The sequence below is a fragment of the Chiroxiphia lanceolata genome, chromosome 3 (genome assembly GCF_009829145.1).
Source record: "Chiroxiphia lanceolata isolate bChiLan1 chromosome 3, bChiLan1.pri, whole genome shotgun sequence".
Lineage (NCBI taxonomy): Eukaryota > Metazoa > Chordata > Aves > Passeriformes > Pipridae > Chiroxiphia > Chiroxiphia lanceolata.
Window position 1 is genome coordinate 25,508,420 of NC_045639.1, and position 27,133 is coordinate 25,535,552.

Here is a 27,133-nt window from a genome sequence, read left to right on the forward strand (position 1 = left end):
ATGTCGGTCATATCAATATAAATACTCATAAGACAAATTAGGCTGTTTCAGTGAAAGAACGTTGGTTTCTGTTTAGATAAGCTCCAACAAATACTTCAATGTTTCAAGAGAAGCTGAAAATTTCCCCCATCATTATAATAAAACAAAATAGTGATGCATGTGGGTTGTCAGTTTCTTTACTTTCCACCTTGTGAAAACAAGGGACAAAGAGCTAAGGAATAACAAAGAAGAAACTTTATTGTTCAAAGAGAAAAACACACAGTATGCAAAGAGTTTGTTTGTTGTGAGTTTTTTCTGCAGAAAGTACCTTTTCTTTAAGTGTAAGTATTTTTCTTTTCAAAATATATAAGAGAAATTAGAACTAAAAAATATCTTATTCTCCTTTTTAGTTGAGACTCCTATAGATTCATAGACACTGGCTAACAGTCTGTTGTGATCACTGTCTCATCTGACTCATATAAATCAACTTGTATCATTTCACTCAGTAATTCCTTTACCAAGCTTATAACAACATAGTGCTAATTAAAAGGTTGTGATCTGATAGTGTTTTCACTTATGCCAAGAGTTCCAATAACTTTAAATGAACTAATCACACCCATATTAGGGATTAAAAATACCACATTAATCTTAAAGCGTATTGATACTAAAAACATGATGAAACTACTGCTATCATGCATTCTGAGTGAGAAATCCACAAGAATTTTCTGCTGGAGGGATGGTTTTGGAGGTGAAGCCATGGTTCTTTCTTTCATCCCCTTCTCCAGCTCTCAGTCTGCCTATAGACAACTCTCAGAGGATCGTCATTGGCTGTTGCACAGAACTGTGCAATGTGGAGCGTGTGGCTTTTGCCACAGATACCATTCCAGGAGTGGTGCTCTGTCATTGGTCTACATGGAGACTTCACAGACCCTCATGGCATGCACCACAAATCCACATACACCTAAACAGAGAATCTGAATCTTGTTTTGCAAGAACCTGATTCTGGACAATCCTGGATCATGTAGGTCTTTATAAAAGATACCATATTCATGCTTCAGTGTGCCTCATGCCATATTTTCTGTTTTATAATTGCAGGGTAGATACACAAACAGGTTTGCCAGCCGTGGCTTTGATTCCTCAAACATGCAACAAGGAGTCTTAAGGACACACTTTGCCTTGGAAAGTCAGTTAAAGTCTTGAGAGGAGAACATGATAGCTACTGAATTCTCTGGCTGTTGGTAATTTAGTGAAACTTCTTTTGGCACTCACAAAAATGTGACTTGAAGAATAAATCATTCACAAAGGACTCCTCGGGAACAATCTAAAGCTTCAGGCCAGAGAATTTGTTTTAGAAGACTGTTGCTTGAGCTAATCTATTCTTGGGTCAGCTCAAGCTTTTCTTTTGTTCTTGTCAACTTAGCATCTTCAGTTTTCTTACAAAAAATTTACCAGGCGTCGGAGATGTATAATGGTGGGAGAAAAAACATGGGTTTTTTTCTGAACGACTAATCATCCTTCAGCTTTCAGACAACTGTGAATATCCTCTCTTTTCCAACATTACTCTATTAAAAAAAAAAAAAAAAAACAAAGACAGAATTGTTAGTGAAGGCAGGTATGTTAATTAGAAAAGCAAGTCCCCCACCTCTAGTCCAATTTGTTTCGCAAATAGATCTCAGGAACTAGCAGCATCAAGGAGCAACCCAGCTATCAGCAGTCACTGTATCCCACATGCTAATGTTAATTTTAACAACACAGTCCATGAAATTTTCAGAAGACACAGAGAGTACTGGGAGTGGAAAGAACAGAAGTTTTCGATGGAGGGAAGCAACATTCACACTTTGATAAGCTCCAAAAATGTCTTTTCCAAACAGAGGTGCTTTGTATTACACCGTTCCTGTTGGCCGTTTGGGGGTTTTCTATTAGATGTATGAACTTCTTGCCACAGTAACAAAGGTCAGGCACTATTGTGCTTTTTTTATGAAACTGAGTAGCACAAGTCATGTATACAAACCCAGGAAGTATTTATTTATGTGGAATACATACTTAAATAGTGGACTACAAATCATTTAAAGATGCCTGTGATATGAATCATACCACAATTTCATGGATAAGTGGAAACATTATGCAACTTATGGAGTTTTTAAAGCACTAACGAATGTGAACTATACAGCAGACTTGAGCTGGACCTTTTCACCTCTTCTAATACATGCTGCGGCTATTTAATATTCCTCACTAGGGAGTAATGCTGACCTACAAGTCAGCAATATATTAGGCACCAGAGCCATGAACCTAGTGAGAACATAAACTAAACTGATTTTCAATTTTGGTACATTACAAAAAGGGCCATTATTGTGAGGTTAGAGATGTCAAAGTTGGTGACCTGGTATAATGAAGTATTCCCTGACACATAGTCAAGCATGAAAAGTAATTGGAAGCAGTATAAACTTTTAGGGTCTTAGGGTTTTTTCCCTCTCAAATTAAATATTCTTTTTCACACTGTTTTTTTTAAATTAAAAATAGTAATTTTTGTGAAGCATTGTAAAAGCAGAAATGATGCTCCTGTAAAGTTTGCAGTTGACAGAGAAACCTCTGTTTAGAAATGAGGTCACATCTTAACGCTTGGGTTACTTACATAAGGCACTGATGAAAAGTAAGTTGCTACCTGCCAACTAGGAATGACATTAAAATATTATGGCAGTATGTGACCAGCTTTAGAGCTTAAAATCATGAAAGGACATAGACAATGTCCCCTTTGAAGAACATTCCTGAAGGTCACTTTACAGTTTCTTCTAAGCTTTAAAACACAGAGTAAACTGCTCCAAGTCTAAGCAGCAATGATAAAAGTCTTTACTTCTTAACTGCAACATCATGTTTGAAAACCCACCACTAAAGTGTGCACAGGTCTTTCAGCTTGTGCATCAGGGTTAGCACTTTGTCTTGGGAATGATGTATTAGTACTGTGAATCCCATGCTTCAGATGTTCATTATGGTTTCACATCCCAACTTTCTGCACTAGATTTGACCAATTTATTCCTGATTTCCTCTGGCACAGCATTGTGTGAGCTGGCACAGCATATCTCCTCAAGAACTAGACTGCAGAGGGCACTCCTATTTAAGAAGGAATCACAGTCTCCAGGCTCATTTACTTTTAGTCTTGATGATTCATTGGTATTTTTTATTATTTAATAATTAATGACATTATTATTACACTAAAAGAAAAATCCTATTATTCTTGACAATTGGCTTTGTTATGATTATTTACTACTCCACACACCCCCAAGTTTATACAATTATAATGCCTGTCAGTGCTCATATCATGTTCAGGTCATCAGCCTCAGAAATTAAACATACACAGAAGGGCAACCTATTAATATGTCGTCCCTGGCAATAACGTGAGTGAAGCAGCACAGAGTATGCAGATGGCTTTTGCCAGGTGCCTGGAAAGTCAGAAGTGCTGTCTGAGGCCAATCATCCATGAAGCAATATGAAAACCACTTTCCTCTTGTCCCATCTCAGGAAAGGTTTGTCGGAAGCATTGCTTTGGTCTGGATTTCAGCTGTGACAGTGAGGAAAGAAGCAGCCTCTCAAACAGTTCCTGAGCCTCGTGAAGTGGATTTCTTGCTCCCTGAGCTTTTTCAGGAGATGGGGCTGGACAAACAGGCTACAACTAAATGTGGCCAGACATCTGTAGTTTGCTGGCACAGCAGAGGCAGTACGTTGGAATAGAGACTCTCAATAGCAAGCAGCTGGGTTCAGGCTGCCTTAATGCAAACAACTCTCTAGAGGTGTGATGTTACGCTATTAAAACCCTGACATGCCTCAAGAATAGGAATAAGTAAGTGTAGTTTATGCTAGCCTCACACACCCACGTACATACACACTCACACCCTTTTTATGAACGAGAGATAAAACCTATAGTGACATCATCCAGCAACTCAATCTTAAGTCTGAATATCTTAAACTTGACTCTAGGAGTTCAGATGGAGCCTATGGAGCTCCTACATTGTGGTTTAAATGCGCTTCTAATATTTAGCTTTATTTAATAAGAACAAGTCTGTACTAGCTTTGGCTTCTGCAGGGGATACAGCTCGTGTATCATTCAACTGACAACAGAAGGGTCGTTTTGTTTCCTGTGAGTAGTGGAAAGTGATCTGCCTTTTCACACTTACCTCTGGAAGCTTGTCACAGGGAAAGCATAAGATCAGGCTAATGCAAAAGAACTGACCAAACAAGAAGAGTGGGACCTGGCTGTCGGAGCAACACACACACTTCCACAGCTGGGCCTTGAATCATGTTTATTTTCAAACCAAAGACCTCACATTTCAAGTGAGAGATTTGCTCAGTAAAATGCACGCATTTCATATTTCATTACCACATGCTGTATAACTCATACAGTGGTTAAGAAGTGAAGGAGTGTGGAAAGGACAGTTATCCAGGGGAGCTGCAACCATAAAGATTCCACTGAATAGGATTTTCCCTTGTTCCAAACTGGTATCTCACTGGATAAAAACATTCTGCTTTATGATTAAGCTAATTGTGTTGGACAAGCCAGTCTGCAACCCCAGAAGCCTGGATTTTCAAATGTGCTGAGCACTGGCAACTGCAACCAAAGTCAGTGGGGACATTTAAAGTGCAAATAATGCAAAGTTCTTTAAAAAATCAGGCCAGAGGCTGTCTGGGAAATGGGAGTAGAGGTGCTACCTTCCCTCACAGGGGTGCTGTGAACATTCGTGGTACAGCTACTTACACTAGTGAAAAGTTACACTGAAAAGCCTGTGGGGAAAAAAACTTTTTTTCAGATCAGGTTTTGGTTATAAATGTTAAGAAAAGGCCTCAAGCCACAGACTGAAAAATGAAGAGGAAACAAATATGTAGACTGAATGGATAACAGATCCTGCCCCTCACTCCAAAAATAGGTTAAAAATCATACTAGGTACACCACACTGACTGAATTAATGTTGTGCAGGCATATCTAATTCTAGCATTCCCTAGAGCATTCCCTCTAAAGGAGGTGTGTGGTTTTTTTCTTTTTTAAGTGTATGCAATATATTTGTAAATATAGGTAACACGCATAAACAATGTGTATTTGTGTAAGAATTCTTCATAGATAGTCCAGTAAAGATGATTAAGGGACTGATGCATCTGACATTCAAGGAGGGGCTGAGGTGGGACTGCTAAGCTTGGAAAAGAGAAGGCTTATGGTGGGAATCTCATCAACTTGTACAAATACTCAAAGGGAGGGTGTAAAGGAGACTCAAGAGATTCAAGCTCTTCTCAGTGCTATCTGTTGAAAGGAAAAGAGGCAATGGGCACAAATCTCCTGAAAGACAGGAGATTCCATTAAGAATATTTAAGAACATAATATTTTTACTACTAGGGTGATCCAACACTGGAAAAAGTTGCCTGGTGATATTGTGGAGTCCCTGTCCCTGGAGATATTCAAAACAACTGGACAAGATCTTGAGCAACCTGCTTTCATTGATTCTTCTTTTAGCAGAGGTTGGACTGGACAATCTCCAGAGGTGCTGTCCAAGTTCAACCATTTTGTGATAAGTGAGGAAATATTTTTTCAGATTTCTTCCTTATTCACTTTCTTTGCAGTGTTGACAGAATAGATCAATTTGCATTCTGTTCTGTTTTGGGTTTTCTACTTTTTTTCTCCAATGTCAACTCAATTTTTTCCTTTTGAGGATGCTGCTCTGTGATATTACAGGTTATTTAATGGTTTACTGGGTCTCCCGAGATTAAAACCTGTTTCTTTTGTGAATGAAGCTTCAGAACAACATCACACTGACAAATAAAAACAAATAAAAACTGTAGCATGGATTGTAGCAGAAACTGAAATGAAAATATTCTCCCTAATGTCTCTACAGTACCAACTGAATCTATTTCAGTGTAATTTTTCAACTGAATAGGGAAAACACTTGTAATAGGTGAGGACTAATTTGCCCATAACTATCTATAAACTGAAGAACTGACCAACAATGAGAGCTGACATCCTAATAATACTGGTAGACTGAAATTATTATATAAAAAGAGAAATTTGTAATTTAAGTCATTTGGGGGAGTGGTTCTAAGGAAATAGAAATACCAAAGTTGAACACCCATAAAAACAATAATTAGCAGTAAATATTGCGTTGCATCCTGCTGTTACAGCTGAGACAGTTTTGTGATATTTTAGATGCCATGACACAGTGATTTATGTGTGTCTCTCTCTTTCTAAATGTTAGAGCAAAACTATGTTCTATTCCTTTAACATATTTCCTGCAATTCCATGAATGATTGTGACTGACCTACTCACTTTACAGTAAATTTTAGTAGGTTTTCAAATTATTATTTAAACATATAGTGACTGACATGACATAAACTCAGCAGTGTACCTTACTGGAGTGATGGAGACACTTTAAATACTGCTGTATAACAGGTGGAAGTACAGCAAACCATTTATATGATTAACACAGTTACTATTAGCAGGCTGGAAGATAATTACAGAATGATTCACCATGTTTTGTTATTGTAGTAGTTACTTGTATTTGGATTGTGGTAACATTCAAAAATTGTTCAGCACAGTTGCAAAAAAAAACCCCTATCAAAATCTATAAATACTTCACAGGCAAGCAGAGGCAACACTGTGTCACACTGCACATGTTAATTATGGAAAATCTTCAAACCAGATATCAGGGTTTTTTTCTTTCACAATTTCTTCTTGTTTTTTTCTTTAACATTAGTTATTTAACCACTTGTTCCAGTTGGCCTGTATTGCTATTTCTTGTGGATTTTTTTGTTTTGTTTTGTTTTGTTTTGTTTTGCTTTAGTAGGACTCTGGAAAGTACAACTGACTGGTATATTTATATCATGTGAGTATGTAATGAGTGCTATTAGACCATCTTTTTGCTCATTCAAATTTCTAAGTAGAATGGATCTTCTGTGCCTGATCTGCCTAGCTTCAACAATGCCACAAGCACTTTTTTATAGTGATATTCAGGCTGATTTTCAGACTTCTTTTCTCACATATTTTGTTTTACTCCTAAAGATCCTGATAGGGGGTTCAAAATATCACTTCATCTCTTCTAAAACCTAACCTGGATTGATTTTGCCTCCATGTTTGCATATTTTTTCGGTCAGGAAGAGGAAATAGAAGTGGGGTTCAACAGACACAATTTTAATATTATAACATCCCTTAAGAATGCTAGGTAGTTTGCTCACCTTGTTTTTTACTTCCTTCTACTCTGAGAAGTCTTGGAAAAGTTAGTGACTATGTGTTTACTGGGACTTGCTCTATTCCTGTAATATGAATGAATTTTTTTAACAATAAAAAATCAAAAAATGAATCTGGGAGATTTAGATTAGGAAAAATTTCTTCACTGAAAGGGTGGTCAAACATTGGAACATGCTGCCCAGGGAAGTGGTGGGATCACTGCCCCTGAAAGTGTTCAAAAAATATGTAGGTGTGGTGCTGAGGGACATAGTTTAGCAGTGAACCTAGTCATGCAAGGTTGGACTCGATAATATTAGAGGCTTTTCCAGCCTTTATGATTTTATGCCTCTATGGTAATTAGAATTCTTCATGGCATTATTATGCCATTGCTTAAATCTGTTGTCCAGATTAGTGTCCATTGAATGATATAGGAAGAGAATGAATAACTGCAAGGTTTTCCCTAAATGCCTTGGTGACAAAATGGGTCACTGGCAGTGGAAAGGAAAGATGAAGAGATCTCATAAGCCCCAACAGAAAGACTGAAAAGCTTAAACTAGTATTTTTTTCCTTTGAAGAAATCTGTTGATGAGTTTTCAAGACCTCACATTTCTTAATATCCTGAGCTATGGTAAGGATTATTGGTTTTGGTTAAAGACAGTTTCACAAATGATGACTTCTAGGAATAATGAAAGTGTTTTGCTGACTCCTTTCTGTGCCATACCTGACAACTCAAAACAGAATGAAAACGGCCAACTTAGAAACAGCAGTTAAAGGACCCAAAAGACAATTTCCATCAAACGTAAGTTATTTTTATACCCAGTTGGGGGTGTTTGAGGTATATATGAGGTCCAGATGGAGAAATTAACATTTCTGAATAATCCTACAATAAATTATGAGTGTGACCATGCTGGATTGTATAACATTTTCTTGTATAAAAATATTTTCCATTATATTTTGTGGGACATTTCTAACCCGAAGGCTTCAGGCAAAAATCCAGAGCATTATTACAACAATACAGAGGTCAATGACACATAACAGAATGATAATTGTTTACTATAAAGTATGGATTAAAATGTAGTCAGTGCCTTTAGTTGTTTCTAAATTTTGAATGAAGGCATGGTAATACCACGGGGCTTATATAATGCAGGCAAAACTACGTGCAACCTTTCTTTTTCTTTTCCTAATACTTTTTAAATTCACATGAATTATAGTCAGAATGCTAAACCAAAGAGATAAAACATGAAGAATATATCTCCATCAAAAATATTTATTCATCTCGGTGACATTGGGGGACACACAGATAAAAATATTTTTATCAACATCATCATGTGTACTGCAAACACATTGACACAATGACTGAAGGAGGGACCTCAGGCACCATGTAATCACATAATAAAAAGTAGTTTTTGTTCTAAAGTCTGTGTTTAAAGTACATACATCACACAGCAATGAGAGAAAGCGGGAACGCCAGGCTGTGACTGGAAAGTGAGGCATGAGAGGCTGGGTGCCTGGCTCAGTATCGCTCAGAAAGCTGTACCAGCAGCAGGGACTGCTCTCCCCTAAATCTCGGCCAGCACATCAATAGCAGTAAAAAGGAGAACTGGAAGAAAAATAAATTTACTAACTTTTAGTCTTCCTTCAATGACAGCTTTAACTCAGTTTCAATTTGAAGTTCAGATGAAGGTTGAGTCTTATTTTATCTAAATGAGTTCATCTGTCTCAAATCATGCCTCTACTTTGTTACGCGTTTTAGCCTTCTGCTTTTTTTCATGTGAAGTAGTAAATACTGGCTCTTTTCAACAGATGAAATGTCAGGACGTGATCATTTTGCATGTGCTAGATAAAATCTGCGAAATGCTGCATTTCTTTTCCAATGACCTCTGGAATGAAATCACAGTTCGTAGGGCTAGAGGGCTGGAAGTGACGTCTACAGTCACCAAACCTGGTGCAGAGAGTTCAACACACAGCCACCACATTTATAATCTCTTTCACATGCCCACAGACTGTTGGAGGTCTTTTGGGTTGTTTGGGTTTGTTTGTTTGGGTTTTTTTTTTTGCAAGGTTTGAGCACTACACTGCAAACAGACACTAGATTAGGAAACAAAATATTGCTCTTTGATGAAGACTGAAGTCAGCATCCTCAGCTTGAAGGATCAGTCATATTTTATATAGGTGATCTGGTATGGGAATACTGTTGCTGGATTTTGCCACTCACATCAGTGGGTGTTGTGAGATCCTGACTCCACTACAAGTCCCCACCTCAGGGATGCTGCCCACCTTATCTTGCTGTATTTCAGTTTTCCCACTTTTTCCTAGGAACAGCAAATCTAGAGTGGCTTCAAATCTGCTGGTGAACAGCTTTATGTAAGAGCTGTATTCAGTCTGAGGCAGGCCAGAGAAATCCAGGCATCTTCAGTATCTGTTCTTTGTGAGTACTTTACCCTGAATTAAAAATAATCTTGATCCTCTCTTACTTTTTTTACGATCGGCAGTTTAAGTTGAAAGGGTCACTCCTTTCTCTGTTAGGTCAAGTTCTGTGGTTTTGATACATCCTGTCATAGGACATCAGATACTGCATTCCTCCACACTTTTTAAATAATTGCTTCTTTTTATAAGAAAGTAAAATTTTGTTAGAAACCCATTCAGGTTTACTTCCCTTTGAAAAAAATGAGACCTTCATATTGTAAACCATTTCCTCATCCAGAGTTTACTGACATCTACCAAATCTAGTTTTAGACAAACAGGGGATTTTTAACAGGGATTTATCATTCATTAAATCTGATCTACAGTTTCTCTTTTTTATAAGAACTATGATATATTTTTCAACATCAAGCCCTTTTTGAAATCAGTCAGGCTTTTTGGAACATAATGGAATAATGGCATAACCTTCACTACAACATCTCAAATGCTACAATATAATACGTTTGCTTAAGTCTGAGAGAAGGAAACCAAACCAATTTATTATAGCCTGTTGATTCACACTCACATGCTGTGCAGTTCGTGTGAAGGTCCCATTTACTTTTTCACATGAACTACCACAGCATGGTTTAAATAGAGATTTCTCTAGCAGTAGTGTTAAGGTTTCTCATTAACATCATTTCTGGAGTCACTGGGCCAAGCATCTCCCTAGTGCAATTCCACTGATCTCAGTGGGGTTATCCTTGAGATATATTTGGTCCATTGTTTCTACAGAATCCCTTTGTTCTTTTCTGATCTCTTAAAGAATTTTGTTACTTTGAACATTTCTCACATAGCAAGTCATCATGCTGAAAAGTTTGCAACATTTGTAAGTAGTTTCTCAGGTTTCCTACCTATTTGAACACTGAAATAAGACATTATATCCAATAATTTATTGCTTTTTTTATAATTATTTTATAACATACACATATATCCTCTTTTCCAGGAATACAAGTTTGGGTTCTTATTTATATTTTTTTAGATTCCAAAATTTCATGCAAGTCCTAAAATAATCTGAGACAGACTGTAGGGACTTTTGGCATTATTTTCTACCCAGCTTTACAGTTTGCAATTTTTTTAAACAAATAATAAGTGAGCAGTGATACCAATATATTTTCACATTGAAAACTGAGATAGTCAGGTGTTCTATATGAATACTGAATGTTTATCTTCAGTAGTTCGGGGTAGGTTTTGTTTAGTTTTTTGAGTTTTTTTTTTGGGGGGGGGGTATTTCTATTAGACAAACACATATGCAACATTAAAAAAAAAGTTAAATTCAGTCTTTACACAACATCTTGCACAAGTTAGATTTGCAGTTAACATCTATTCTGTACATTATACATGTGATTTACATTTTGTTCAGGAGAATGAAAGGTCAGGTCAGGGAAGACAGCATACCAAAATGAAATTATCCCTGTGATATATGGTTAGGTAAATGGAAAACATATCTTTTTTCTCAAAACACCATCTCTATACAAAACACCTTTCTGTACATTACTGCAGTTTTGCACATGCATTTCTTGGCCTTAATAATGTATATCTATTTCTTCAGCAAACTGTAAACTCAGCACACGAACCTCTTTATTTACTTTGCATTCACAGACTGTTAGATATTACAAAGCTAATGCACATAATACATAGAAACTAAATCTGGTTTTTAACAAATTCATAATCATCAGAGGGAAATTACTTGGACTGGGATCCCTAGTTCCCTTAGCTCATACTTATCTTGCTGTCAAGGTCTTTTACTTCTCCAAACTCTTAAAAAATTAAGTCCTAATGTGAGATTGCATTCTGCAGAGAACAGAATAGGGGCCCCAGAGAAATTAAACCACTGCTAGTTAACTGCTGCTCACAGAAGTAACTTCTTGGTCCGATGATAACAAGCAGAGGTGAAAATGCTGGCATGGGAAGCTCTGCTGCTAACACGGCCTTTGCTTTACACACAGAGACATGCATTCAGGAAAGCACTGCAAGAGAACTGCACCTGTGACTTGAGTTGCTTATTCTAATACTGTGCTCTGTTTTTTTGCAAAGCTTCCAGTATGTTATTAACACTGAAGGCAGAAATGATACTGCTTCTAAGTAAGAATGTGAAAAACTCTCATTTAAAACTACTCAGAAGCAAAGCTTGTGCTCAAACTGCACACATGGGATTAGTTTATGTTTATAGAGATTTACATGTGAGACAAAATGGAAAAATGTAATTTAGCTTTATTCAACATCTCTCTCAAAATCCTTTCAGATGAATGAGGTGCTGGTAAGTACAGTGACTATGTAGGCAAACATTAACAGCCAAGCTTCAGTCAGTAACAGTCCTGTATGTTATATGATGTGTTAAGAAAGTGAATGTTAGTTAGAAACCTGGGGTTGTCCCCATGCTCTTTTCAAAAGTGCAGTGTGATCATTTATCTACAAAATGCGAGACTCAGATAAAGAGCTGAAGGTCTCATTTGAAAGCTGGTGCCTTCAGGCAACACCTGGTACATCACTGAAATGTTTGTATTATTACACCACTCCAATCTCAGTGTGTTACTCATGTCTTCCTGGTCTACAGGTCACTGAGACCAAATGGCAACCTGTTGAACCATATTTTAACTCTGATCTTTGCACATGGAGTGGTCCATCAACAGAATGAAGTCAGAAAATTAGGCAATAACCTGAAATGTCCATTTCTTGATCAACTCCTTGAATTTCCTTGTATCAGCATCAATTGATTTCACAGGGAGTATATGAAGTCATGACTTTGTATCAACTAACAGCTGGTCTTGTGCAACACAGCAGAGCCTCCTAAGGCACAGTGACACACAGTGCATACTCTGTGGATAGAAAACAGGACACACAGTGTGTACTCTGTGGATAGAAATGCTCTGGTAAGCATACATTACCATCCTTGGGATGCACATCCTGCAAAATGCAGCAGAGACTGAGAGAGTGAGGGTTCCATTTTGTCATGCCCAGAGTGTTCTGGGGGCCTGACAGCACTACTTCTCCCACTGAGTCTCAGGGCCACCATGTACTAATTGGAAATTAAGAGTACGTAGGACCTTGCACAAATAAAACCTTGCAGGCATGTCCTAGAGGGGCCTTTCCTCCTGGCAGCAGCCATCCTTGGACCATTATGGCTGGTGCTCTTAAATTGTGCTCTTAAGTCACTCCTAAGGGCCCTCCTTCAGAGACCAGTGCAGATTGGAGCTCTTCATTGTGCTATCACTGCAAGCTTTCAGAGAGCTCCTGAGCACCACAGGGCCCTCCCATTCCCACCATCCTTTGGCACAAGTGGAGAAGAGTCCCTTGAGGGGCTTTTTACAATTCGGGACATTTTTTGTCGGTTCCCAAAATCTTCGTTGCAAGGGCAAAACCCTTTTAGTCAGGGGAGAGCTTAAGCACAAATGACTTTCTCATACTGGAAATATAAGAAATCCCTATAACATTTTTTTCCACTCTTTCTTAGCTCAAGGGCCTGGCCTCAGAGCACAAAGCCTCATTCGTGCCAGCTTTATGAAGAGAGAAAAACTGAGGACTTTGGATCTCAAAGTGCATAGATCTGTACTGTGTTGTAACAAACTCATTCAGGACACGGGTAAAATCTGCTTTCCAGATAAATCAAACAAAATGAAATGTAAAATACTTAGTTGTTTTTTGTGTTTAATTTAATTTTAAAAAACCCTCTGTGCAGAATCATGCATGGGCATTTTAATAGCACTGGATCCACTGTTGAAGGACGTAGTTTCTTGGATTATTTTAGTATTTTCAGTAAGAATCACTAACAGTGATGAGCAATTTCCTGCATAATAAGTGCATCAGGCAATGCATGTTGTTCCTCAACCCGTTAAACTCTTAACAGGGAAATTCCCTTCTCTGTTGCTGATCTACCCTGGGTTTTTGTCTCTTCACAACAGGCAGATCTGTATAGAGTCAAACACTGAGCAATCAGTACCACCAGGGCAGTGTTTTTAATGAGAAAAGCAGTTAAATAAATGGAATGTCGTTAAGACATACGACTGTTTTGGAGATGATGCCAACAGTATAATAGAAAGTTAGTTTAAAATATTACTTGCTATGCATTTATTTTTAATGCATATGAAATTATAGAAACAAACCACTCTAACAAGCTGAAGAAATAGAGACTCTTTGCACACACTGTTTCAAATCCCAGTAGTATTTCAGCCTTTTGAAGTTGTCTCTTCACTGTCGAAGAGGGATATCTGGACAGTCTCCCTGCATCTCTGACTCTTACATCCTCTAGTGGCATGTATATATGCTTAACGAATGGGTCAGCTTGCAGACAGAAATGTCCTGATCTTACCAAAAAAAAGCAAAAAGAAAGATTGGTGGTTAGAACAGTGCTATGAAACCCTTTACCCTCAGCTGGCTGGGTTTGTGCCAAGATTCAGTGTTCACTTACACATGATATGAAAAAAAAAGTGATGTGGCTAAATATTCCTGTCACATGCTTCAGCTTTTTTTTTTGACAATGCTTTGTTATGGGACTGCTTAGTTCAATGCATTCAAAATGCACTTCCAAACCTGACATGCCATTTCTCCTGCAGCAGTTAGAAATTTGCAGATATTTTAACCTAATAAGGGACTTTGTTTTTCTTGTTTTGTGTCTATAGTAACTTTTCTCATTCAGAAAAGATATTTTTTTTAATTCAACTGAACATATGTTAATGCATAGTTGGCTTTAGCTTTATAATAACTACACACAGAGTAACCCTCTTCTGGGCCTTGCACCTGTCCACCTCATCTACCATCTATTTATTCTTTTTTGTGACTCTCCCATATAATTAGCAGCTCACAGCAGAGTCACAACGTTATTAATGAACCCCATGAGTTTTTAAAATTCTAGCTGTTATTGCGTTCTTTCCTAGGTGAAATGAAGATCAGACTTTTCTCTGGAAATCAGCCTTTACATGCCAGCAATGTACAGGTCTCAGACTACAGTCCTGCAAAACACAGGTTAACCAGTGCCAGGCAGTGGGGACTGGAAGAATCACTGGAGACACAAGAAAGAAGTAAAAGGAGGGCTTGGATATTAGAGTCCTTAGAACTGCTACTTTGGAATTTTATTTGTTTTTCTGTTCCCAAATTGGGAAGTAATTGGGCTCATTGGTTTTTAACAGTATGAACACCGCTAGAACATTATTTAGTCTACTTTCTTAGGAAATTTTGAAAAATGTTTTGTAAGCAGGGTAAAACAGACAACAGGACGGAATCTGTTACGAGTCATCACTTTCATTTTCAGTCAAAGTTCTTTATTTTTCAGTTTTGGGGCATCTTCGATGTACCCCCCCATGGGAACCACAATGATGATATAATTATTGCTGTTTTCACCCAAGAAATTTAACACCCTTTTCTGAGGGGGAACTGAAACTCTTGGTAAGCAGTAACTTCCCATATATCTAAGGACAAAAGTCAAATTGCTTAAACTGTTTGGATTTACACAGCTGCAAGGAAAACCAGCATCTGGGAAAGACGGTTAAATATATGGTATGACAGGTAGTTTCTTACTGCATTGTAATTAAATGCAATATTATAACCTGGAAGCAGAAGTGTAAACTAGATAGTACTGAATGAAACAGATTAAATTATTATTTTCAGCCTAGATAACTAATGTTCCCTAGATATCAGATTCCCATGAGATGCTAAATGAAGAAATGTGTTAATTCATACTCATATTCTCTGTTTTTCCAGTAAGTTTAAAATAACTCTACAGAGACATTTCAGTCAGATGGGTACAACTTTACCATTTTGCAAACATCTATGGTCCTTTTGCCTTGTCCATAACAATTGTCAAAGGAAGAGGGTTGATGTGACTTCTTGCAGCCAATGTATCTATTGGATACTTAAAATATCTAGCACTGAATGATTTTTCGTATCATGACATCTGCATCTAAAACAAGTATTAATATTAGCAGTGTCAGCCACTGCAATACAATCTAATACATATATTTTTTTAAAAATAAAAAAGATGAATCTAATATCTTACAGACCTTTGGGGATAAAAAAAAAAAAGGATGAAAACAATCTTCAGTGGCTTTTTACTGTGTGCCCATTGAGGGTAAAATTGGTTTCCTGTCTTTGAGAGAGAAAAAAAGAGAATTAAAACTCAATTGTAGTTTTACTAGAAAAAGTCCCTCCAAATTCTTCACCTCTGGAAAAATTCGTGCAGAAGATGATAGAGTGGGGGCTATTTCAGCAGTCAGGAAACCCCAGAAAGTAATATAAATGCATTTTCTACATCCTGAATCACCTCCAACAGTGTGACTGGCATACATTAGCAGGGGAAAGAATTATACACAACTAAGGATTCTGCAGAAGGTATCTCACAGATTCCGATCCATAGCTGTATATTGCTACACCAAAATACTTTCTGTATCCTGCTACAACTAGCAGAAGGATTTATTTTTAGTTGAATAGGAATTTGAGAAGGAATAAGAAAATAATTAGAGGTGAAGTCCACAGAAGGAAGTTATACATACCTCAATTCACCGGACCCTAGTTAGGTTCCAAGGCTGTGTGGGGAGAGTTGGGTACGTAAGAATAGGTTTTGCATAGTCTGACATAGTGCCTAGAAAGGCACCAAAGCCAGGCAACAGGAAATGCTGTGCACAAAATTCCAGGTTTCCCTAGAGTTGTATTGCATTCATAGCTGGGGTGGCACACAAGAAAAACAAGCAGTGAAATGTGTGAATAGGACTTTAAAGTAAGGCTTACTTGGAAGAAGAATGCTAGAGATTCTTTCCCTGCTTTGTTTAACATAAAATAGTGAACAATTAATCAGAGCAGTCTGAAATATTCATCTCTCCCCTTCCAGGCAAGTTCCCTATCCTCAAGGCCAAGAGCTTAGCAAGTATTTAATTATTTCATTCAAAATAGAACAGTTTTCACAGAAACATTCAGAGGCTCCTGTGATCCTAGATTTCCCCAAGGCACTCTCCAGAAATTTTTGGAGAGAGATTTTTAAGTAAGAATTCTGTTGGAAAAAGGGAGGAAAAAAACCACCAGGTTTTTCAAGTCCCAAAGGAATGATCTAACTGCTGAGGTGCTGGGCAAAAGCACGAAAGCAAGAACAAAAGCCAGCATGCTAAGAATACTCAAGAACTCCATGAGTCTTCAGATCTAAATTTTTCATGAAACACACAGCTGACTAAAATATGGGGACCAAAGTCTCAAAGGCTCCACTGAGACTTGTTGTGGAACAGAATTTTGAATAGAGATTGTTTTAGCTCTGCTTCCTTTTTTGGGGGGAGAGTGGGTTTTTTTGGTTGGTTGTTACTGTTCTTAAACCACTCTTGTTTGTGTCTGTTGTTAGACACTCTCTCTCAGCCATCACTTTGTTTGCTTCTCAGAACTTCATTTGTTATTGTGCATGATTAACATCAGATTCATGATGAGGTCGTAATTTCCAGAATTTCTTTTAACCTCCTGTAATTATGTTATCTAGTTTTTGACTTGTTATTTACAAAATTCTCATGTTTTGGAGACATTCTACAAAATTTAAAAGAAAATAATGAAATTAAGGAGGGAGTGAGGGAGTTCTTACAAACCTGTTACAGAAAAACTCAGAAACCTTGCTGTGGAAATCACTAATGGAATTGTTTATATCCAGGACATTCCTAGCTAGTTTTTGCCTTAACTGCATTTTAAAAATTCTCCTGAAAGACAGCCCACAACTTGTCCAGGACCTTGCCCAAGTGACAGACAAACTGAAAAATATGAATTCTTACGGAAGTCTGATTTCCAGAAAATACATATTCAGGCTACCATAAAAATCACAGGGTCTGTTTTAGACCCTCCCCCCCCCCCCCCCCCCCCCCTCAGCTGACTAGTGTTTTTACAGAATCACTGATTTTCAAATCACATGTGTAAATGAGGTCCCTGCACCAAAGGTCTTGCTATTGATTGAGATTGCGTAGGCTAGAGATGAAAAAACCCACTCATACAATTAACAAATTGCAAGCAGGTGAACTGAGGGTTTGGAGTTGACAATTAGTGTGTTCATTCCTCTGATTTCTCTCTCCAGTTTCTGGCTTTTGTCAGGGTCTAATGTCAGGGCAGGGGCAGGTTCCTTCTCTCTGGCCCTTCACAACTGTTCTTTTGTGGTTTTATGGGAGTGTCACAAAAGTGTATTTTGAAGAAGAGGCCAAGGAAAAATTCTCAGAAAAATGAGAATGAATGAAAATAATGGAATCTGAGTGGCAGTAGGATACAGGTTTGTTTTTTTTTTTAACTGGGCACTGGGGAAGCATAATGAAAACAATGGGCCTTAATTGTAATCTCTATATAGCCTCTAACATCACAATAATTGTGTTGCCATTGCTAACCACTGCTTAAACTTCTACCAGCTGTCCTCTGGCAGTAGAGCAAGCACCTATGCACCAGGAGAGGGCAAGGCTAGGAGGAGAAGTACACAGTCAGTTCCCGTTAGTCCAATAGAGAGCCATGCCCCAACCTCACCACCCCGGGCAGAGAGGAAAGGGAAGTTCTCTGAGAACCCTACTGGTTTTAAAGAAAAAGGAATTTCTGGGATCAGGACACTCTCCTGAGTGGATCAGGACACACTCAGCTGCTCCTGAGAAGCAGCAGCTCCAGGTTTATGAAAAGAGAAAAGGAACTGAGAATTGGCTTCTTTGTAAATGTGAAGAATATAAGATCAGTAACTTATACAAAGTAACTGGGCACAAAGAAAGGGCCTAGGAGACTGAAAAGAGATAAAGCAGTACTGTGGGCTTAGGCATATTGCACCAAGCCCAGTATAAAATAAAAACCTGCATCTAATGCAGAAGTTGAAAAGACGTATAGAAAGGGATTTCTAGAGTGGCTGATTTATATAATGTGGAAGGTAAATATCACTGGGTATCAGTTTAGGTGGTCTGGTTGTGCCTTTGTTGTTACACACAGGATGATCAGCAAAGATGCTGCCATGTGACAGTACAGAGGTTTAGTATTTTTGCATGAACCATTTTCACCCTCGGTAATTTCTTATTCAGATTTCAAAAATATCAGGGGACTTACCTCATATTTTCTTGTTTCTTTCTATAGGGTACTATAGCCAACAAAAGAAGCTTCTGAGAGCTGTGGGTACCAAGACAAAGTTTCAGTAGCTTTTTTTTTTTTTAACATTGTTATGTGGTATCTTCCGGTGTATATAAAAGACTACAGTCTGTTGACCAGCTGGAAACTTGCTCTTCTCAGCCAAAATAAAACAGTTACTCTGTGGTAGCACAACTGAGTGTCTGTGAATTTCATGGGCTGGTGACTGGGGCATCTTGCCAGGCACAAACAGCTTGTGAGGAAAAAACATTATCTGTAGAAAGTATAATGTGAATTTTTTATTGTTGCTTATGGGCTCATTTTTTGAGGGAAAAGAGTTGCTTATGTTGAATTTGGTTATTACTCTGCAGTTCAGAGCAGCACCTGTTACCTCTTTCATTGTATTTGTAGATAAGTAGAATACATAAAATGTAATGTTTTTTGTAATGTTTATTTCAATGACAGACACTGAAGTTGGAGAAGGTGAGTCAACTGTATTTTGATTGTAATAGTGAAAAACTTCTCTTTCTCAGAGTCTGAACTACCTGAAAAAGATCCAAGAAGGTTAAATTATTAACACTTAAATAAAATCAAGTTCCTAATATTGAAAAGCAAACTTTCCAGATAGAGAGGAATGTTGGACGAAGGAAAACAACAAACTTCCTGACTGCTCTGTAAAATTGAAGCAGAAAAGCCATTTTGGGTTGCCTAAACAATTGTAGGAACCAAATAGTCTGGAAAATTTCATTTCATGTCTGACAAAGTTAGACAAAAAGTTCCTGTGGTCCAAAGTACTAAATCTTCAAGTACTGGGTTTTTATATGTCAGAATTACAAATAAAGATTTCTAAATGAAATCCTCTGCCCTTTCCCCCCAGAAAAAAGAAAGAAAAAAAGAATAAAAGAACAAAAGTTCTTATCTAGGTAATATTTGCACTTTTTGCATTAAAATACGATAAAACATAAATGGACTTCTGAAATGATTCAGTTTACTATATTCTCCATTTATTTTCAGGAAAAAAAAATGCTAAAAATGTATTTCTGGATCTACTGAATAGTATAGCCTGTCAGACCCAGCAGAACATTTGATCATATATTTAATTTGAAACATATGAGAAGGCCTACTAATTTCATTAGTCCTTGCAATTAATCAGAAGTGATTCTTAAAGCTACCACTTTAGACATAACTAAACTAGGGGATCTGCATTTCAGACACATTCATAACTTTTTCCTCCACTAAAAAAATCTAACATCTTTGTGATATTTGTAAGGTCTTATTTTCTTCAGTAAACAAACCTGTCATTTAAAACTGGAACCTTGTTTAAAAAAAAAAAAATAAATAAAAAAGAGAGAAGAAAAAAAACTTTTTCCAAAGAAATATTTCAAATTTGAAATTCAAGTATCTGGCATTGTAAATAACTGTGAAGTATTTTTTTCTTGGGTGAACTCAAATGAACAGTTCCCAGTGGTTTCTCCAAGGACGACTTTTTTTATTTGAAGACTTTTTAATTGTAGAATTTCCTGTTCTTAGTAAACTGAGTAAATGCCTCTTTCTTGAACAATGTTTTTCAAAATAGTATGGTTAAATACAGATCAGCAAGATCCTTTCTCAGATCTTCATGTCATTCCTGATAACTACAAGCAGCAGTTTCTTTGATGTACAAAACACAAAGTTTGTTGCAATTTTTCCTGAGCAGCACGAGCCATACTTAAACAGGCACTGAATATACTGACATCATTATAATTTAAAAAAAAAAAAACTAAAAAGAAAGCAATCATTTAACAGTAGTTTAAATCTTAATCTAACTGTTCAGAGGGTAGAAAAATAATTTTTATCATAAAATTAGTAACTTCGAATATTTTATGGCTCAAAATGGAACAAGAAAAATGTATGTTTAGAGGCACTCTCTTTTGTCATTGTTTAGCTTCATCTGTTTCTGACCCCAAACACTATAACACTATATTCCAGGAAAACAGTTGTTTTCACTCTTTCCACTTGCTCCAGTATTCCCATACTTCTGATATTTTGATTCCACTGATGCAAAAAAAAGAAAAAAATAAAAGAGGGGGAAAAAACAATTACTCATATCTAAAATTATACTAGCAAGGAACAAACAATTGAACAAGAAATGTCTTGGTTGTCCAGCATTGAGCCCTTACCTTCAGGCTGTAGGGCTGTTTATAAGCAGAAGCTCAATGTCAGCCTCAAAGAATAAAAAATAGATTAGTAAAAGCATGAGTTAATTCCCATACAGAAAAACAAAAACAACAACAACAACAACAAAAGAAAAAAAAACAACAACAACAAAAACACACAACAAAAACCAATACCAAAGAAAGAAACTGCCTAAAAAAAAAAACTGCCTAAAAACCTGAAACATAAAGAGTAGGAAAGTATTTTATCTAACTTCTGAATTCTGTAGTCTAGAGGAGCATTCTACAATTTCAAAATTTTTCTGTAATCACAGAAGCTAGAAATTTCCTTTGCCATTTTAAGGAAAATTGAGATCTTGATCATTACATCCTACAAACACTGTCATGAGACTCAGGTAAAGTAGGACCAGAGTCATATGCATGATAAATAACCCTTCCTCAGACAAATGGAAAATCCCAAGTTCCCCACTAGAAGAGAGACACAGAAATCCATGTGAGTTGTGGTCTGACTGGGGAATTTGAACACAAGTGTGTTCTACACTTACACAGAGGTTAATCAGAAGCCCATTTGGGTATTTGTAGGTTAAAAAACTAAGTGATATAACATTTAGGTTAACAAAAAGGGAATGAAATTATGAGAGAAGGACAGAAAGAAAAAGCTACATACCTGCTTTCAGGGAACATTACATTCCCAAACAGATTACTAAAACATGCTAAACTAGGATGTTTTCTTTTAGTTTAGCTTAGTGTTGTAGTTGAGGAGCAGAAAGATCAAAATACTCTCTTTGAAGATATTTGGCTTTCTAAAGCCTGTACTGACATGTGGTACACCTGGAACAAGGTTGCAGTTACATGTTCAAGCAGCCTTCTTGGAACTAGAGGTATTTCAGTGTGTAATCCAGTGCTCAGGGATTGGGATGAGAGACCTTCTGTACCCACAAGTTGCAGCACAAGCATTTATCCTTCCCAAATTGGACTGATTGTTCTTGAAATAAGGTAACACCATACCTCCATGTCTGCACAAATGTAATTATTTTATCTGAAAAAGAAAATTAAATCAATCCCCTTTGCTAAAGCTACAGAGACAAAGCCATTTTTTATAGATTGGCCTTACTCAAAAGGAAGCAGGGCTGACAACATTTCAACATTTTACAAACCAGAAATCTTCTATTTGGAATTTTTTTCTTGGATTGATTTTTGTTTTGGAACTTCTCTAAACACTATTTAACTTCCAAAATATCTTGACCAAGCTGTACCATATGACATGTTGTAAACACAGAATCTACAAGAGCTGCTTTCATTCTCTTCTAAAAGCCAGGCGCTTTTATTTAGCAGGGCAGACTTACAAATGTTTTGGTAGATCTAATGTTAGGAAAAAAAGACCTGACAATGTGAGCCATGATAAATTCTAAATAGGCTTTCTGTTTGCACCACTACTGCTTGAGTTCTCACACGGCCTTGAGGTATTGCTGTGCTAACAGAAAATAAACTCTGGTTTATAAACTGCGTAGGATTGTGAGTGGATGTCCCCTGAGGGTATTAAAAAAAAAAAAGTATGAAGCAGTACCTAATCATAGAACAGAATTAAAACAAGGATCTATTTTCCATAAAGACCCCAAAGAATTTTTACAGTATCATTGCTCTGTGTGGTGTCAAACAGGGCAGCTCTGTTGTAGTTAGCAAACATTAGCATGTCCTCTTCATAATCCCATCCATGCCTAAAGTAAAAAATGCCCCATGTCAAAAATCTTCCGGATAATGCCTCTGGCTGACTGCAGATGTGGGTTTACTCACTTCTGAGGTGCTGGCATTCTCTTAACCTGCCCATAGTTCAGCAGTACCAAAACCCAAATGGTCTTTGTCCAAACTGTGTTCCAAGGTACAACCTCAACTCCAGAAGCCGAGGTGTGAGTGGGTAACTTAATGGGCCTTCTTTCCCCTTGGAAGCCTTTTCTCCTGTGGGGACTGTGTATTAGAGGTACTGTGTACCTTGGGTCTTTTTTTCCAGAGTGACATATGTGGGAGCACTGTCAGCCCAGTCAGCAGCTTCCACAGGTTACACCCCAGGGATAAATAGCTGCAGAGCATCCTCTGCATTTACTTAAACTGGAGCTATTTACAAAGCCAGGATAGTTTGGGAAAACAATAAGCTCCATGGAAAACCTTACTTTTCTGCCCCTTGTGAAATATTTCCATAGTTAGTGTCTATCAATCATACATCAGTTCTATTCTGAGGTTAAAACAGGTGGCCAGGTAGGCGTTTTTTGGTTTTGTGGTATTATGAAGTTTTCATCATGAATCCACAGTGACTATGCTTGTATTTTTAGAGAGGTGTAAAAATTCTGTCAGATTACTGCTTTTTTCAGCTCTTTATTCTTGTCATCTAAGAAGTTTCCAAGGTAAAGCCATTTCCATTTTGACCCTAATCCTTCTTGCAGACCATCTGGGCTACCATCACCATACCTTACTGTTTACTCATTTTACACCATTTCTCTTTTGGGAGGAATGTAGGATTATGACACAATAGAAATTCCAGTGGTCAGTTCCTTAGGACCGCCGATAGTCTCAGCTCTGTAATTAAAAGTAGAATTAAAAAGAGTATTTTTGGGTGCTGTTAAATTCTCAAAAATCAATCACATATTGGGATATTTCACTGAACACTGTTGGATATGTAGCTCCTTTCAGATTTTGAACAACCATCACTGCACATGAAAGAACAACTCCTACCAATTTCATCACGTTAATAATAATATTAGCTTCCATATTTTTGAACCCCTGGGATACTTTAGCCTGAAGGATTTTGCCTGTTTCTCCTGTAGCTGGCACAATATCAAATTTAACATCAAGAGATTCTTTTAAAAATAGATTTTATTTTGTCATAGCAGATCTACAAAGAAGCAGTAACAAATTTTCACTGTTTCTGGTTTCACTGTTCCATATGAATTCATGTGTTTCCCACTCAGTGACAGATTATCAAGTTACCAAAGCTTTAAGAATAAACCAAACCTCTCTGAAACTGGGACATCTCACGACTAAAGTACCTTCACTTAGCTGGCTGATAATGAAGTCTTCTTTTTAATACAGTAAAATAGGATTTGTTAGAGGAAGGTTCATTCACTGCTGCTCAGATAAAAGAAAAAACTATGTAATCTTATCCACAGCTAGTTAAATAATTATAATGAGTAAACTCCATTCTTACACAATATCTGGAATGTATCGTGTGGGTTTTCTAAACAACTTTATTAAAAAACTTCAGCTAGAAAAGGACTTGATCTGGGATAACTGATATACCAATTTCTCTTTAAGTTTGTTTTCTGGAAAGTCTTGAAGTCTTTTTTGTCTGCTTTAGTGGAAATTTCATACAAAAAAGACAGTAGATAGTGTCTCCTGAGTATGAAAAAAATCTGATAAAATCAGTGAAACTGTCCTATTTATATTAACACTTAATAAGGTCCCAGTCAAAGTAATATAAAATATTTGAGAACTTGATATAAAATATGTTTTGCATAGTTTCTTTTTAAGGGTTTCTGCATGCTGTGCACCAAACATAGCTTTATCTGTTAAATTTTGTAGGATTGTTCAAAACCTCTTTATTTTCCATTGAGTGCTATAGGATCTTTATCTATAGTGTTATTGATTTGCATCATAAACGTCCAGTTCTATATAATTCCCTTTTTAAAGAACTTTTTTCCACTTCTAAAGGCTGTGCACTTATGCTTTTATTAAACAGCCTCAGCAGTGCTTAGTACTTGCAGCTCCTTCTGAATGAATTGGAGAAGTAGGTAGAATTGACTTCAGCAAGAGATCCATGTATGATGCTTTGTGAGGCAGAGAAGAAAAATTCACCATTTAAACATATCTGATTAAGTTTATGGTAGTTGATATGCTTTTGCTGCTTTATAAGTAGCTGTATTTCTGGTGTTACATAAAAATACTCCTGCTACTCCTTGGGAATTATCATATTTCTTGTGTCTTAATGATTCAAGTAATAGAAAAATAAATATGAGTAAAACCATACTTTCAACTACCACTTAGTTGCTAGCAGAATGTTTCTCAGGGAATGCAAAGGAAATAATTTTAAAATTATCATACCTTAATCACTTTCCTTGGTAGTGCTACTTTGTCTATCTGCAACTGGATTACAAGTTTATCTCAAATTGAAAATGCCAGAAAATCTGCTTAGTGAAAAAAATCTAAATTTTTTTGCTATTGAGTCTCTACAGGAGTTTAAACTCCTCTATTCGATGCCCATACATTTATCCTCTGTAACTGGATGTTATAAACAGATACAAAAATATAAGATGTCCACCATTGTTCTAGACATCCTGTTGCACATCTGAGCTGTACAGGGTACCATGATATAGAAGTATTTGAACTGGCTAATTCCACATGGGAAGCAGTTTGGCAGTGACATGAGGGAGCTGTACTAAAGCTAATTATACCATCTCAAAAGCTGCAAGAGCTCTCTCCCACTTCAGGGCAGATGTGCTGGCAGATGTGTTACAACCAGACGGAAGTAGCCTTTAGTACATATAAATCCTCTGTTCTGTGAGGGAAGTCCACGTTCAAACAACCTCCTTTTACACCATATCTAAGGATGATCTTCATTTACCAACAGGTGACTCCTAAAGACTCCTCGCTGTATTAAAAATTATGGAAATCTTGCAGGTGGAAATTTGGAGCAAATGGGACCAATGGAGTGTTTCTCGCTTCCTCACTCAAATAGTCCTCTGTCATCACTTCTCCTCGCATATAAATTTAATTTTAATTTCACTGAATGCAATGTTATTCCACAGAATTTTCATACACATAAAAACAAAAATCTCCCGTAAAGAAGGTCAAAAGTAGATTTTATGTAACCTTTCTGCACTTTTTAGTATAATGTTTCACTCAACATTTTCAGACAAAAATGATGCCATACTCTTTTAGAATCACAAGTCCCAGATCATGAGTGTGAATAATCTCTTATCATCTCAGGTTAAGATGGTTTATCAGCTACTGGATCTGCCACTTCTTCAGTCACCTTTTCAAGGACCAGTTACTGATCCCTCATCACATCAGTGAAATTTATGAGAGGAGGAGCAAAGAGAAGAATCTTGAGGGAAAGAAGTCTGAAAGGCTGGTTTTATTTTGGAAATGGCAGCTGTTTGGAACTGTTGACAGATTGGGAGTGTTAGAAATTGTCCCAGGCCAGACGGATTAGTTATCTGGGCTCAGGTGAATAGGTCAAAGGTGCTCTATAAATGATGGCATATATTCCCACATAGCTATCACCACTACATAGTAGTATAGGTAACAGTTATTTTTATAGCATATAATTAAGTTATTTTGGATAAGTCCCACATAGGTCAGGGGAACGTACTTTTTTATCATCTTTCTCCCCTTTTACTGCACCAATTGGAGTAACTTGAGACATTCCTAATACTATTCCTAATTGAATTAGGATGGGCTGAAGGCAAGATATCTGGGGAGGGGTGGTAGAGAAATACCTCTTTTAGTCAGGAAATCACATTCAATATTTTTCTCTCTGCTATTTCCTATGATCTGAATACATTGATCAGCTTCATGGTCATATTGTAAGGAAAATTTTCAAGGAACAGAAATGAATACACCAAACAAGACCTTGAAAATAGGGGAACAAGAAGTTTCATCTAATCATGAGAACTTGATACTTTCGCTTCTTGCACTCTATTCTGCTGCATTTCATTTATATTATCAGGCATGTTTCCAGAAAACAAGTAAATTTTAATTTAAAATTAAATGGAAATAAAGGAAAATGGAAAATGCTCTCTCACTCTATGCATACATAACACGAAATATACAATTTAGTCAATTGAATGTAGTATAGAAATAAAAATAATTGAAGACACAGGTTTTTTTCAGTCTGCTTGGATAGAACAAATATCTCCCGACTGTATGGTAACTGAAAAGTCATGTTTTGTCCTACAGTGTCCCCTAACTCACTGAAGTACATCTGAGAACTACAAGTTAGAGCCCCATCTCATTCATTAGCTTCCATTTGTGCCAAAATCCTTGGAAATACTTGACAGAAAGCATTATCAGTTCCCCTGGATATAGCAGACCTTTTGTGAATAGTTGCCTATGTAAATTTAAAGTTGTTAATGTCAGGTTTCTACAAATAAGGCTTAGTTTTAAGATCCATGGGAAAAGGGAAGATGAAAAGTGAGGAAGTTTCTGACAGGAGTATAATATTCTATTTTATGTTATGATCCCTAGTTTGAAGCTGAACACAGCAGCTGGTTAGTTTATTCACAAATGGTTAGTGAAGATTACCCTCTCTGGTCCT